The following is a 13,330-nucleotide window of genomic DNA, read 5'->3' on the forward strand; positions in this document are numbered from 1 at the left end:
GTTGTCGACAAGCATTTGTTGTCATACCGTCGTCGTAATGGCGTCATTGCCGTTCTATAGTCATCATTTTAACTTCGTCATCGACTTATCCATGTCATCGTCACGCCATCGTTGCCGCTATCATTGTTATACAATTGTCGTCTTGCCATCTTTGTCACGCAGTCATTTCACCATCGTTATCTCTTCAGAAACGTCTTTCCGTTGTCGTCATGCATTATCATACCGCTATTCGTCACTCAATCGATGTAATTCCTTCTTCGTCATTCTATCGTAATCATGCTGTAGTCATTTAACCCTGATTATTACTGCGTTCTCATGAAATCGCAATCATTTCGTCGTCGTCGAACAGTCGTCCTGCATCCGTTCTCATACCGTCGTGCTCTTGCCGCCGTAATTCGTACAGCTTCGTCATCTGGCTTTCGTCATACAGTTCTCGTCAAACCATTGTTGCCATATACTCGTCATTTTCATATTGTCCTCATGCCATCGTTGTCATCTTGTCGTAGTTTTACAACCGTCATCATTCGGGATCGTCATCACATCATCGCTATGCCGTCGTGTCATACCGCCTTCGTCGTGCTATCGACGTCATTTCTTCATCGTCTTTCCATCGTCGTCACTTAGTCGTCATACAGTCGTCGTCATACCGTCATGCTTATGGATGACCTTGGCAAGCGAGTGCCATAGCAAAGTAGACCAATACCGGAGACCGTGTATGTGGGATGTAGGCGAAACAACGGAAGTCTCTGAAATACCAGTTCATATTAGAAATAACGTGACTTCAGCAATAGAGTGTAATGCATTCAAGGAATGCATTAGCATTCCTTGAATGATAATCGCATTACCGTCCACAGCCATCGTCAGATGGGTTCTGTTGCAAATATTTCTATTTTTTGAGTTAATACCTTGAAAATAGCCAAGTTTGCCAGCACGAAACTATAGTCATAGCAGATAATTTTTGTGTGAAATTACAACAATCCTTATGCACTAAAGACGATCGCTCGGGAAACCCATGGGCTACTTGAGCTTTCATTTCCAGGGAAACATGTCTGCCAGGAAAAGCCTCACTTGTGGAGTAATTCAACATTGCGACAATACATACAAATTCATTCTCCGTAGACTAAAAAATTAAGCCAGTTCCACGCTTGGGAAATCTGATGGAACAGCGGAGCTCTGCAAGCGTGGGTGTATAGCGTAGTGGGTATGACGCTCGCCTTCGGACCGTGAGTACCCGGGTTGAAATCCCCCTTGCCAAGAAAGTTCATATTGTTTTTTTGCTCTCTCTTTCTTTCTCTCTCTTTATTTCTCTCTCTGTCTGTCTCTCTTTCTCCCTCTCCTTCTTTTATTTTTTTATTGATTTATCACAGTACCCACAGCGCCATTTCTGGCATCACAGTACTCCAGCGCCATTTCTCTCTCTTTCTCTCTCTCTCACTCTCATTTTCTCTTTCTCTTGCCCATAGCAAGTTGCGTTACAATCGTCGGAACAATGCAACCATATGGTTCCCATAAATGCACGTTCAGCAAGCGTGCGTGTATAGCGCAGTGGTTATATTTAACAATGTCTTCACGGCACGAGAAACTGCAAAACCTGCACGTGAGGTAAAATATTTTAGATTTACTTTCACTCGCACGTAAGCACTTAGCTCCGTTTCAGTGGAATAGAGTAGTAGCGTATTACAGCACTGGAGGCATGTTTACAATTTTAGATGGCTCTAGGTTAAGTGTCAATTCAATGATATACAAACGAAGTGCATGAATATCCAGATATGAAACGATCGCTTGTATCAGTGGCGCTGATTCTGATATACAGGGTATTTCAGCGAACACTTTCGAAATTTATTTAAGGTTGCCTGTGGCAGATAGCCCAATTCTAGTTAATGAGCTGGTCTACTCGAAGAGGCGGACATTACTCGCACAAAAAATTGCAATGCCTAATCCACTAACCACCAAAAATTCACTAATTATGTTTTGACTAATTACCTGATGGCCCATATTGCAATTTACAATTTGTAGCCGTGGAGTTTGCAAGGCGGATCCACTTGGAATTAATTCTCAGGATGACACCAGTTTCGAGATATTAATTTCCGAACTTTGCGGAGAAATGCATTGGCGTTCGAGTTAATTTTGCGCTTCGATGCAAGAAACTAACTGGAACGCCAATGCATTTCTCCGCAAAGTTCGGGAATTAATATCTCGAAACTGGTGTCATCCCGAGAATTAGTTCCAAGTGGATCCGCCTTGCGACCTCCATGGCCAGAACTTGTAAATTGCAATATGGGCCATAAGGTAATTAGTTAAAAGCTTAATTAGTGAATTATTGTTAATTATTCGATTATGCATTTCAATTTCTTGTGCAAGTAATGTCCGTCTCTTCGAGTAGACAAGCTCATTAACTAGAATTGTGCTATCTGCCACAAGCAACCTTTAAGAATTTTTGAAAGTGTTCGCTGAAACACCCTGTATATAGTTACTTCGTATATAGCTGATGCTTCGTTGATGAAAGTCATACAGAAGCCTCAAAAGACATTTTCCAAATACATTAATGCACTTGTACTTACAGGAGCTCTTGTGCATAACCTGATAGCCACGTTTTGTAGAGCCGTGTACCACATTGGTGGGTCAATGTGTGCCTGCGAAAAACTTGAAAAAGACAGTTTGTTTTTACAAGAAAAGTATCATGCACAAAACTTGTCATTTATTTATTTTTCTGCTTCTTAAGGCGAATAAATACCAAGCAATGTGAGGGTGCAATGTACCAAAGGCTTATGAACAGAAGAGGAATGAAGTTGGTTCATCAATCTTCCTAAGAATTTGGTTTGGTGAAAAATTACCTGCTGCAATTTTCATTGGAGTAGGGCCTAGATGAGTGCCTTTAGAACATATGCGATGTAAATCATGTCTAAAATGCGCTTTTGCGCGCGAAGGTTTTCTTGCGGACGCATTATTACGGCGCGCAGTGCGTGTATGCTGCACGTATACCGCGTATTAGACAGTAAGTATAGATGCTTCATTGTACTATAGCATAGTGACTTCTATGTTTCCCTGTGTCTCAACTTACCCTAGCTAATAGCCTGTCCTATTCCACAGGCACTCTCCCGGCCGACCTGCGTCTTTCCTTCTCTTCAGTAAAAACTTTCTCGTACTTCTCCTGCAGTGCTTTCTGCAGTGCTGTCTTCCAAATATCATGATTTCTTTCTCACGCGCCCTCTGTGTAGAATGCACTCACTTTTTTTTTCTCCGAGATTTGTTAGTGCAAAATTTCCCGCACTGCCGTACGGACAACGGCGACTGCGCCAGCATGAACAGCGCCTGTCAGCCAACTGGCCGGCCATTAAATGCCTATCAATATTCGAAGTCGCAAATTGGGAATCGTCAACTTCATTCAGGTATTGTCTGCTACTCCAATTTGTTAATTCAAGAAAAGTGAAGCTTTTGCAGCGACAGTGCAAATGAAATATAGCACTCAGATACAGGAACAGCCAACCACGCTATACGCTACGTGCCTGTTCCTATATAGGAGCGCTAAATTTCAGCGCCATCCATGGCATTTTCCGTGAAGCTACGGAAATTGCTGGAATGCGTTACCAGCATAATAGGTACACCATTCTGTTACTATATGGCCAATACCAATGACAGGTAAAGGGAGTAAGATGGCTTTAAATCAGTACGCGAAACACCTTTCCGGTCAAATTCCAATATAGGCGCTGGTTATATGTGATTCCATGGCGGCTAGAGCACTGCATTGGCGCAAACTATTTCAAAATCGACATGGCTGTAAAAGACAGAGCTGGAAGGCGTATATGACGTGACGAATATTAGGGGTGCCGGTGAAACACTTTCCTACTTCAGAATCTCATGGTGATTGTCACTATGAGAATTTAAACCTGGGTATATTCCGCACGCAATGACTGCCAGTAAGACAAGACGCGATAAACACGTTGAGTAAACAATTTTTATTAATTTACTTCATGCATACTAAACCCAATACGCAGCTTCTAGGCTGTTCAGAAATTATTAGCTGAATAATATTTTCAGTTTGAAATTGCAATTTTATGATTCTATGAGCTTGTGCATTACTTCATTGCCAAAAAAAAATCAGTCCTGAATTGTTTCGCTCTAAGCTCCTCTGTATTACAGCCAAACCTTTAGTCCTCTTCTAACTTTTCTGCACCGCACAAATTTGTACGCAGGGGTGAAATGTAGGTGACACCTCGGTAATCGATAACAGGAGGTCCTTTTTATTTTTATTTTGTAGAGGCGGTGCCACACAGTAACGTAAAGCTTGTGGCAGCACTCATGAAAACATTACTTTCTATTTCTTGCTTTGCATGTTCCAATGCTTTAAATGCGTTTCTCAGAACTTCCGTACCTGGTAGTAAGTAATTATGTGGTGTAATAGTACACTTCGCATCCTCTTCTTCGTAATAGAGAACTGGACATTACATAGTTAATTGTGTACTCACTTTGAAGCACAGATTCTTGCTGCGAAGGACGCCAATATAAGAGCCAGCAAATTCATGTCGTTGATGCAGTGCCGTGCCGCTAAGTGTTACGTCATGATGTTCTGAGGAGCTGTTCACTGTCAAGTGTCGCAGAAAATATTGGGAGCAATATTATTGGCTTGTGTAATGAACCTATTGTTTTGCGGTCGTATAGAGCTGGAGTGGGCGCTGAAAACAAAATTTTCTATGAAGACAATTTGGAAAAAAGAAAATATTGACGTTGAGCAGCACCAAGTTCATTGTCATGCCAGAAAGTACATTAGTAAGACTGACGCACAGCTGGCAGAAAGAACGCAAAAGAAGCGTTTCGCAGACGAGGCTTGCGGCAATATAGCTCGTGCATGGCGGCATAATTTACGATGGCAGCTGGAAATTGTACTAAAAATTCGTCGAGCAGGTGATGATGGCGATCGGAAATAGAGGGCATTTGACAATCAACTTCACTGCCTGGATTTAGATCTGTTGGTTTCTACAGCTTTGTTTCCAGATGTGAATGAAACAATACTGCATAACATATATATTTATTATTTACATAATTTATTAGGTAGCCATATTAAAAAAATACCCATTTGTATAACTTACTCATCCGCACATACTGCAAGCAAGATTAAAGGTACATTCAGACTGCGTACGAAATGTGCAGGTATTTCACAAGAAACGCAAGGGTATAAACGCAAAAAGCGGGACTAAATTGTTCAGGCTAGAATCGTATGAAGCATTAAGAGCGCAATATTCTCGAATTTCTTGGAACGTAAATGTAGCGAGCGAACTTGTTGGAAGGCCCGCTACATTTACGTTTCATAAAGATACCGCAGTTACGATGTAGCCAGCAGGCGCTGCAGTTTTGGTTTTAATTTCCGATGACGCGAGTTCCGGCATCTCCAGCTATAGAGCAGCGGCCATGACTCGGTATGCGTGTGTGCGTATAGTAGGAGGCACTGGTAATAGCGGTGGTGTGTATGTGCGGGTTGTCTTCCAGTGAGACGCAACTGGACAGCTCACGTTTTGACTGGCCGTTCTTAAGAAGCGTAACTTATGCAACTGACAATGTGAACGACTAGCATTCTTAACGATGTTAACGCTAGTAACGCATGACACGGGCTTTACGACAGATGCGCGCTTTGCTAACGTGATGACCGCAGTCTGAACACACCTTATACTTACATACAGAACACTACCGTTCTCATTGAAAACGAACGTGTACAGTCAATTAATTCTATTATTATATACTGGTAGGTCCAAATTTGAGTAACCTAGATAAATAGCTAACGACTGCGCAACGAGCAATGGAATGCGAAATGACGGTTGTAACAGGAATAGAGCTGAAGAACGACAGAAGACGGCACATTTAGACTGCACAAGAAGCCTTAAAGCAGAATGTTCACATCAAGCAACAATCTCAATATCAATCACGGTCCGCAGATGCATTTACAGCGTACGCTTGTACTAGTATTTTCTAACCTTTTTAGTCGTGGTGAATGAAAACCACATCCGGATTCGGCGATAGAGGCGGGGCTTGAGTGGCTGTCCTTACCATAATGAGTGAGACCCATGTTTTCTATTGGGCGAAAGACTGTCCCTTCGATCTTCAGTTGCTCTTGTACCGTTTAGCGCTGACTTCATCTTATACCTGCCTTTACTCATTCCATCACAGCGCTGATTCCTATGCATTCTTCTTCTGCGGTTACCGTATACCTTGGCACCTATTGTTACCTTAATAGAACAACCGCAGTCCGTTAATTAATTCCCATAAAGCTGAACAAAAACATCGTCCGCCACTATTTACTCTTTAATCGAGACGGTTATCTTCCTATTTATACCCGTTAACCCGTCATATTGCTTTTAATCGTTAGCTTTTGATGAAGTATTAGTATTGACCTTCAAGATTCGGACCACTTGGTTAGTAGTAATAGAACACAAAGACTGCAACTTTCGTTTTCAAAGCCAATGGCAGCCTTCGGTACGTAAGATGTTAAGATGTGGTAAAATGCACGCTAAAGCGAAGCTTTTTTACGCCTCTCACCCCAGATTTGGCGGCTGTTGGTTTCTAGCCGATTAAAGTGGGCCGATCCTGGATATGGCTATAATCAAGACTGAGCCAATGCCGGAGAAAGTGTAATGAAGGGTGATAACTTGGTTGCGCTATACTGATAACAGTAGACGATATCTGTTCACACAATGGTTTTACTATAGTTGGCAAGATGCGCCAAACGTGGAGCCAGTGGGCTCAAAGGGATCGCTTATTCAATACTCAACGTGCTATCGCATTACAGTCGCTCGGGCTTAGCTTGTGGAGCTAGCTTCTTTGCCCTATCACCGGGTGTGGCGCCCGTCCCACAACGATAATTCACATGGGTTTTTCTCCCTCCCACACAACTATGCACACCGCGACGCAGGTGTCCTCCCCGTCACTCTTAGGCGAACATGACAGCTGTGTAAGCGACATTGCACTGCGTCTTCGAAGACGCAGTGCGAGGTTTCTCACATAGTTGTCGTGCTCACCTCAGAGTGACGGGGAGGACACCTGCGTCGAAGACGCAGTGCAAGGTCACTCACGCATTCGCAGTGATCAGTTTTACAGTGAACCCCATATTTGTTTTCAAGTAACGACTGCCCTCGGCGTGCTATTGGAATCCGACGTCTTATTATGTAGCTAGTAGCTGTCCCGCGGAACATTTCATCCCACAAACCTTTCTTATGTAGGATATGGTTGTTGAGCCACTACGGCCTCCTGAAGCCAGTTTTAGTGTTTAATTTTAATATTTTTGAAAGCAGTTCCACTTAAATAAGTGTACTCCATTCTTATAAGGCCCTATTCAAGAATACCGGGGCATTTAGGTTCGAGTAGCGTTAAATATAGCTGAGTGTGTCGGTCATAGCACACAGGAGATAGCTTTGCTAACAGCAGGCTATTGTAGCCACGTTGTTTACATGCGACAAGTGTTGCCTAGGAGAAGACAAGCGTCGGATCCGGCTCCTTGTTGGCAGAGAGCTCCTTCCAGCAAGCCTCTATTACCTCCCCTCTGAGCTTTCAATATAGCGCGCACGTTACTGTTCAAAGGCGTTCAGTAAACAGAGTTTTGTTACATCAACATGTTCGCTTAATATATTGCAGAAATTATTTGGCGCTTGTGCATCACCTAACTCAATATATCAATTAGTGGCAGAAAAGATGTCCTCCTTTTTATGTAATGCTCGCCATTCGCGAAATCCCGCTATGTTTCCTACATACATTAGGAAAAGTCTTCGAAATATGTAATGAATTTACAAGCTTCATGTTGTTGTCAGCCTTCTATTGTTAATGCGTATATAGTAGTGGTTTATGCTAGATCAACCTTGCGACTCTTGTGTAATAAAATATAATCAATTGGTCGTTTCCCAATGAATTATAGTCGTTTCTCCTACATGAAGAAAGAGATAGATAAAATGAAGGACAGGGATAACAAACAGAAATATCACCGATGGATTACCCTGTACTGAGGAAGAAGACAGTGCTAGAAGAAATGAGGCGAAATATTGCAAAATGGGGAAATAAGGGAAGAATTAGCGAAATAACGGCATTTTGTGTTGGCACTGTTGCAGTGTTTCGAAGTGCCACATATTCACATGCAATGAAAGTCTCACATACACAGACATACAACGTAATGCATGGGACAGCGTTATCCAGTCGCAAGTACCCTGTACACTCCAGTCAGCCCTACGCGTCTTTACAGCTACTTGCGCATGTGCACGTGTAGGCCAGCGTAAAAAATTAAAAAAAGACAAAGAAATTGTAGGTGGGCGATTCTCCACGGCTGTTTTCTACCCTCAGTGAACAAGTAAAATACAAGAAAAATGTGAGAATATCCGTGTCACCATGCAGTATGCTAGCCTTAATACTACCTTTAAACAAATTAATATCGGTTAACCGGGAAGACGTTACACAAAAGGTAAATTTTAAGGAAAACTGCTCATCAATTAAAAAAGGATTCAGAAGACCATATAAACGATGACAGGATATATGCGATAATAAGGAGTCATAAGATGCGAATTCGGCAAAGGCTGTCCTAGTATGGTGAAAAGTAGACGTGCTCGTAAGGCACCTTCGCTGCTTTATGGATAAACAGTGGGGTGAGTGAGGAAATGTGATGATGCAACGGCAGTGGTCCGCGGCTACTTGAGCGGCATGAACTTATTCAGAGGTTTCGGTTTAAGCGGAGTATTAGTGCCGATTTCAGAGGGAGCTACCAAACGGCATGGTCCATTCAAGGGAGGTGCAGGTGGAAGTGCTGTATTTAGGGAGATGCACAGAGAAAGTAGAAATCAGAAAGTAACAAAGCCAATAGGGATGTCAAGTCTGTCTCATTCAGCCGGTCGAGGAAAAACTTCGCCTTGGTTGGCATAAACCATCCGATCGGCGTGAGACAAGCCTGGCTAAGACTAGACGAAACACTTATTATGTGGTGAGCTTGTAAAGGTGGGGCGATTGGCCATTGTTATAAGGCATCAGGGATGGCTATGGTAAAAGTCGTATGAAGCACGGATGTAGTGATTATATGTACGAGTTGTATTAGCAGAGTTGTTGTTCGTTTAACCTTATTACGCCTAGAATATTCGGCCGGGAAGGGTCTGCGCCCCTGTCATCTTTTTGTGTTGAGCTGGTAGTGTTTGTAAGCGGACAGATGTTCAAATAGTGTCTTTTGTCGTGACAAGCTTGTCCACAAGTCATCGTAGATGGTTCTCAAAGTCGGCGACGGTTCAGTTATGTCACAATGCACTCTATCTAGGTGTCATTCTCTTGTCCATAACAAAACTTGTGGACTAATCAGCCGACGCACTGAAACACAACCATGCCGCCAGTCCTAATATTAACCGTAATGCCATTCGATAGTATATCTTAGTGTAACCTCTTTCCCGAACTCGTTGCAGAATCTGTTTCAAAACGTTAGAGAGTGAGAGAGAAAGAGAAACGTGGTGGGAAAGGCAGGGAGGTTAACAACAGTACATACCAGTGCATAGTTTTTTGAATTGCATTGAGATTTTTCCTGCACATTCTTGTTCGCCGCTATCAGTCACTACCTACAGCTATAACCAAAGGCATTTTCTCCATCATTGCAGTCGCAGACAATTCTGCTCGTGATAACGCACCAACCATCTCTTTCTGACAGCGGCTGCTGTGTTGTATTATGGAGTGGTAGCGCTAGAATCAAAGCGCCCGACAAACCAGACGACCTTCGGTTTCTGCACCTGCTGCAGCCGAGGTGATAACATGTCATCTGTAGGCATAAAACTTTCGGAGCTGTCAAGATGCATACCACCAAACATTTCACGTACAAAGACGGCAAGGGTGTCTTGCTGCCTGATGGAGTGATACGGCTCTATATCTCTTAGTGTGCGTGCGACGTGCGAAAGCCATGCCAGGAACTCGCATTTGAATTCCTGTAAGAAAACAGCGCTCATAAAATGGAAGGTGTAGTCTAGCTGAAGGAAAATTTGCATATTAGAGCAACATAAATCAAAGTGCTGTGATGTTTACTACGTCAGTGTTTGATCAAAGTCTTTCCCAAGCAACGCGCCTTGCAAAATTTGTTTATTTGTTTTTACTTCTATGTGGCAAAAATGATTACAAGAATGAGGACTAACAGCGTGACCTTTATTCCATATGTGCGGTCATGCACAGCATCGACAGGAGGTGTAAAATACTAGCAAAAAAGACGCAATTTGGTATATCTCGGGTAGGGCAAAAACAGACTAATACTGGGTTGTCACAATTCATGCGAAATGAACCAATTTTATACCTAATCTTTCAATACAGCGAAATAACCTAATTGAAACGTCATCAACTTATATTCCAATATGTCCGATATACGTTTTACAATGTACTTTGCTGCATGGTGTCTGTACATACGGCATACATAGGACGATGAGAGGCGGCGCGGCGCTGAGCCCTCGTTGGATGCCAGTGAGCGAGACGTGAAGACTGACTCATCGCCTCTGCATCAAATTGCAATAAAAAATGTCAGGCGCTTCTGGAGTTTCACTGTTTGACGGCATACGTGTTATTGGGCGTTAAGTTGACATTGGGCATTAAGATAATGAATATGACAAACGATAGTGAGCTGGAAAGCCAGTGCGTGGATCTCGCTGATCCCTACCACTGGGCGCACTTTAGCGCCCAGTGCACATGTGTAATACACGCAAGAGGTCGTCGAAGGTCACAGTTGCCTATACAAGACGAGGGCTCCCACACACCACTGCTTCACCTTCATTTCTTTGCCAAAGCAGTCTAGCATCACCTGCGGTGGAAAACGCCTTGAAATTACAACGGCGAACTCCGCCTTTGCTGCAAAATATATGAGTTGTGACACACATTAAGCAATGAGAGGCCCGATAGACGAATGGCTTTCTGATTTACTTGCTCCTATTTTACGAGCTATACTATTATGTGGTAGTATTGCGAACGACATGGGAAGGGCGATTCCAGCAGCTTCCGTTTGCCTTCTTTTTCTTTATTAGTACGTCATAAGATGTTAGCGCAAAAATAAAGTGCGGGCCACTCCTTGGCTCTCGAATGGTCGGTATCTTGCATACGACATGCAGTTAAAAGAAGCTCGCATTATCAAATAAATATTAAATTAACACCATCTCATAAGAATGACATTTTTAAGCAATTGTGCGAACAGCAATATCACACGAAAAACAAACATTCAAGCAACAATGCGGACCACATTATTATCACGTCTATACAGTAACAGTAAAAAGAAAAAGAAAACACTCTTATCAGCGAAACATTTTTAATGCGTTAGCTTTTCCGAGCTCATTGCTCATTTTTGCACCGGTGGTGCCCTTCGCAGGCGCAGACCTTGGCAGCGCTCCACTAAGTAATTCGAGTGGTTGCACTGTACGCGATGCCACCTGTGCTTCCACTAATGAGAAAACACATTTCAGTTACGGTGACGCAAAGCTCGTTTTCCCTAAACACCAGGTGGTCCTGCACTCCGTGTGTAATGGACGGTGGTAACCAATCGATTTCGGCCGCAGTATCGTGAAATTTTATGCAGGGACAAGGACACAGACCACCACGCTGTGCTGCGAGTTGGAGATGGAACCGTAAATGCGTAGCGCGCCAAAACAGTCCTGCCTTGCGTGCCATGGAGGCACTAGCAAGGCGACTTACGCAAGATATGACTCATCACTTGGAGCCTCATAAAGAGAAGCAAAGCGACATTGACGAGTGGAAGCTGCAGTTGGAGTCGTATAATCAGATTTACACCACGTTATAAGCCACGGCCCCCTCTACGACAGCAGCAGCTAGCTCCCGAAGTGTGGAGAGAAGAGAGAAGATTAATAAAAATAAATACGCAAACGATCTAAGGTTGAAGCTGGCGCATTTCGAAAACGAAGTGTTCGGTGGCGATGCATATATGACTGTGACGGTGCAGACATCAAAGATGTTTTGAAAGAAGGTATATGAACTTTCGAAGGAAGGCCTAAGTGTCGCAATTATATTTCTAAACATCTTCTTCTTGATTGCGTGCGCGTGGCCTACCACAGCATCAATAATATTTGACCTATTTTACTGCCGCCCGCCTGCAATTACTGGTTCCTAATTTACAGCCGTGTCTTAGATCGGGAATCATATTACGTTACTGCACCATATCTAGCCCATTTAGCGCACTGGGCAGTGGTTTAAAATGCGTGCTCCACTCATGTAATATCCTTCTGGGTTCCTTGAGGTATGAATAAATAAATAAGTTTGAGCGATCTATAATCTGATTTAGCGGGTGCAAATAATCAATCGCATCTTTCCGGTTTCCCTCATTTTAACAAGAAAGTAGCAGCGCTCACTTCCTCACTAGACCAACTCGAAAATCGCTTTCACGGGTCACTGTTTTCACTTATTTGTGCAATAACGACAAGTTTAGAATTTTTGACGTTTACACGCCCATACGCCAACCTTTTGAGTTAACTTTGCATGAGCGCGGACAATGTTTCTCTCGATACGTCCGGTCGTGTCCTAATGGCGGGCGAATATAGCACAAGACATGTACTTTGGGGTACAATTCTCGGTGACCCTAATGGAGTGCAGTTCGCATGATTTGCAGGAGCACAGTGTTCAGAAACATTTAACAAATGCCCCTCCATTTTTTTTTCAAACTCTTTACACAGCTTCGTGAGTAGAAGTGACCCTAGCCACCTTACATGAACTTCTTAGGGATATCATTAGAACATCTCCGTTGGAGACACCCTTTCATATTACAGACATATTATATTCTCTATTTTCAGCAGGGATGTACCACTATTAAAACGGTTAACTAATTATGGCAGTGCTTCCTTAAGAAAATGCAAAATTGTTTCTGGTTTTCTGCAACACAAGAAGCAGCGTTCTCTTCTGCAGTCCCCCTCGACGTAGAATAAAACCAATTTAAAGTTTTCTACAACCGCTTACACAAGGGTAAAGCCAGTCGATCAAAACCGACAAAAAATCATCACAAATGGTGGTGGACTCCACAATTTACACTTGAAAGAGAAACTGTTCATGCTATGCGCAGATAGTTCCAGTCGGCTACGCATCCTCCATTACAACCTTCTAAAAAACAATATGTTAGTATATTTCTGAGTATTAATCACATGTCAAAACTCTGCAATGAAAACTACCCGCAGAACGAAATAAATAAAAACGAAACAAGCTATGTACAGTCTACTTACTTTAAAACAAGCAGAAGTGAAAGCTGTGTGAGTCGGTAGATGCTCATATTCAGGGTTCGCGTTGCGCCCGAAACACACGAACTAAGAGACGGAGTTGATGACACGAGTGGAAACTCTCAGCTTGTACATTTATTGAA

The 13,330-nt window shown here is 42.9% G+C and overlaps 1 long non-coding RNA gene across 1 annotated transcript in view; it reads right to left on the minus strand.

The window, feature by feature from the left end:
• The window catches only part of LOC119445942 (uncharacterized), a 41,606-nt gene that overhangs the window by 5,016 nt on the left and 23,260 nt on the right, over positions 1 to 13,330 (minus strand). Inside the window, exons 3-4 of the long non-coding RNA XR_005190710.2 lie at positions 4,467 to 4,637; positions 2,562 to 2,643 (exon numbers count right to left, since the gene is read on the minus strand). This is a non-coding gene — a long non-coding RNA (uncharacterized LOC119445942). The remainder of the gene's footprint in view (positions 1 to 2,561; positions 2,644 to 4,466; positions 4,638 to 13,330) is intronic.

The sequence above is a fragment of the Dermacentor silvarum genome, chromosome 3 (genome assembly GCF_013339745.2).
Source record: "Dermacentor silvarum isolate Dsil-2018 chromosome 3, BIME_Dsil_1.4, whole genome shotgun sequence".
Lineage (NCBI taxonomy): Eukaryota > Metazoa > Arthropoda > Arachnida > Ixodida > Ixodidae > Dermacentor > Dermacentor silvarum.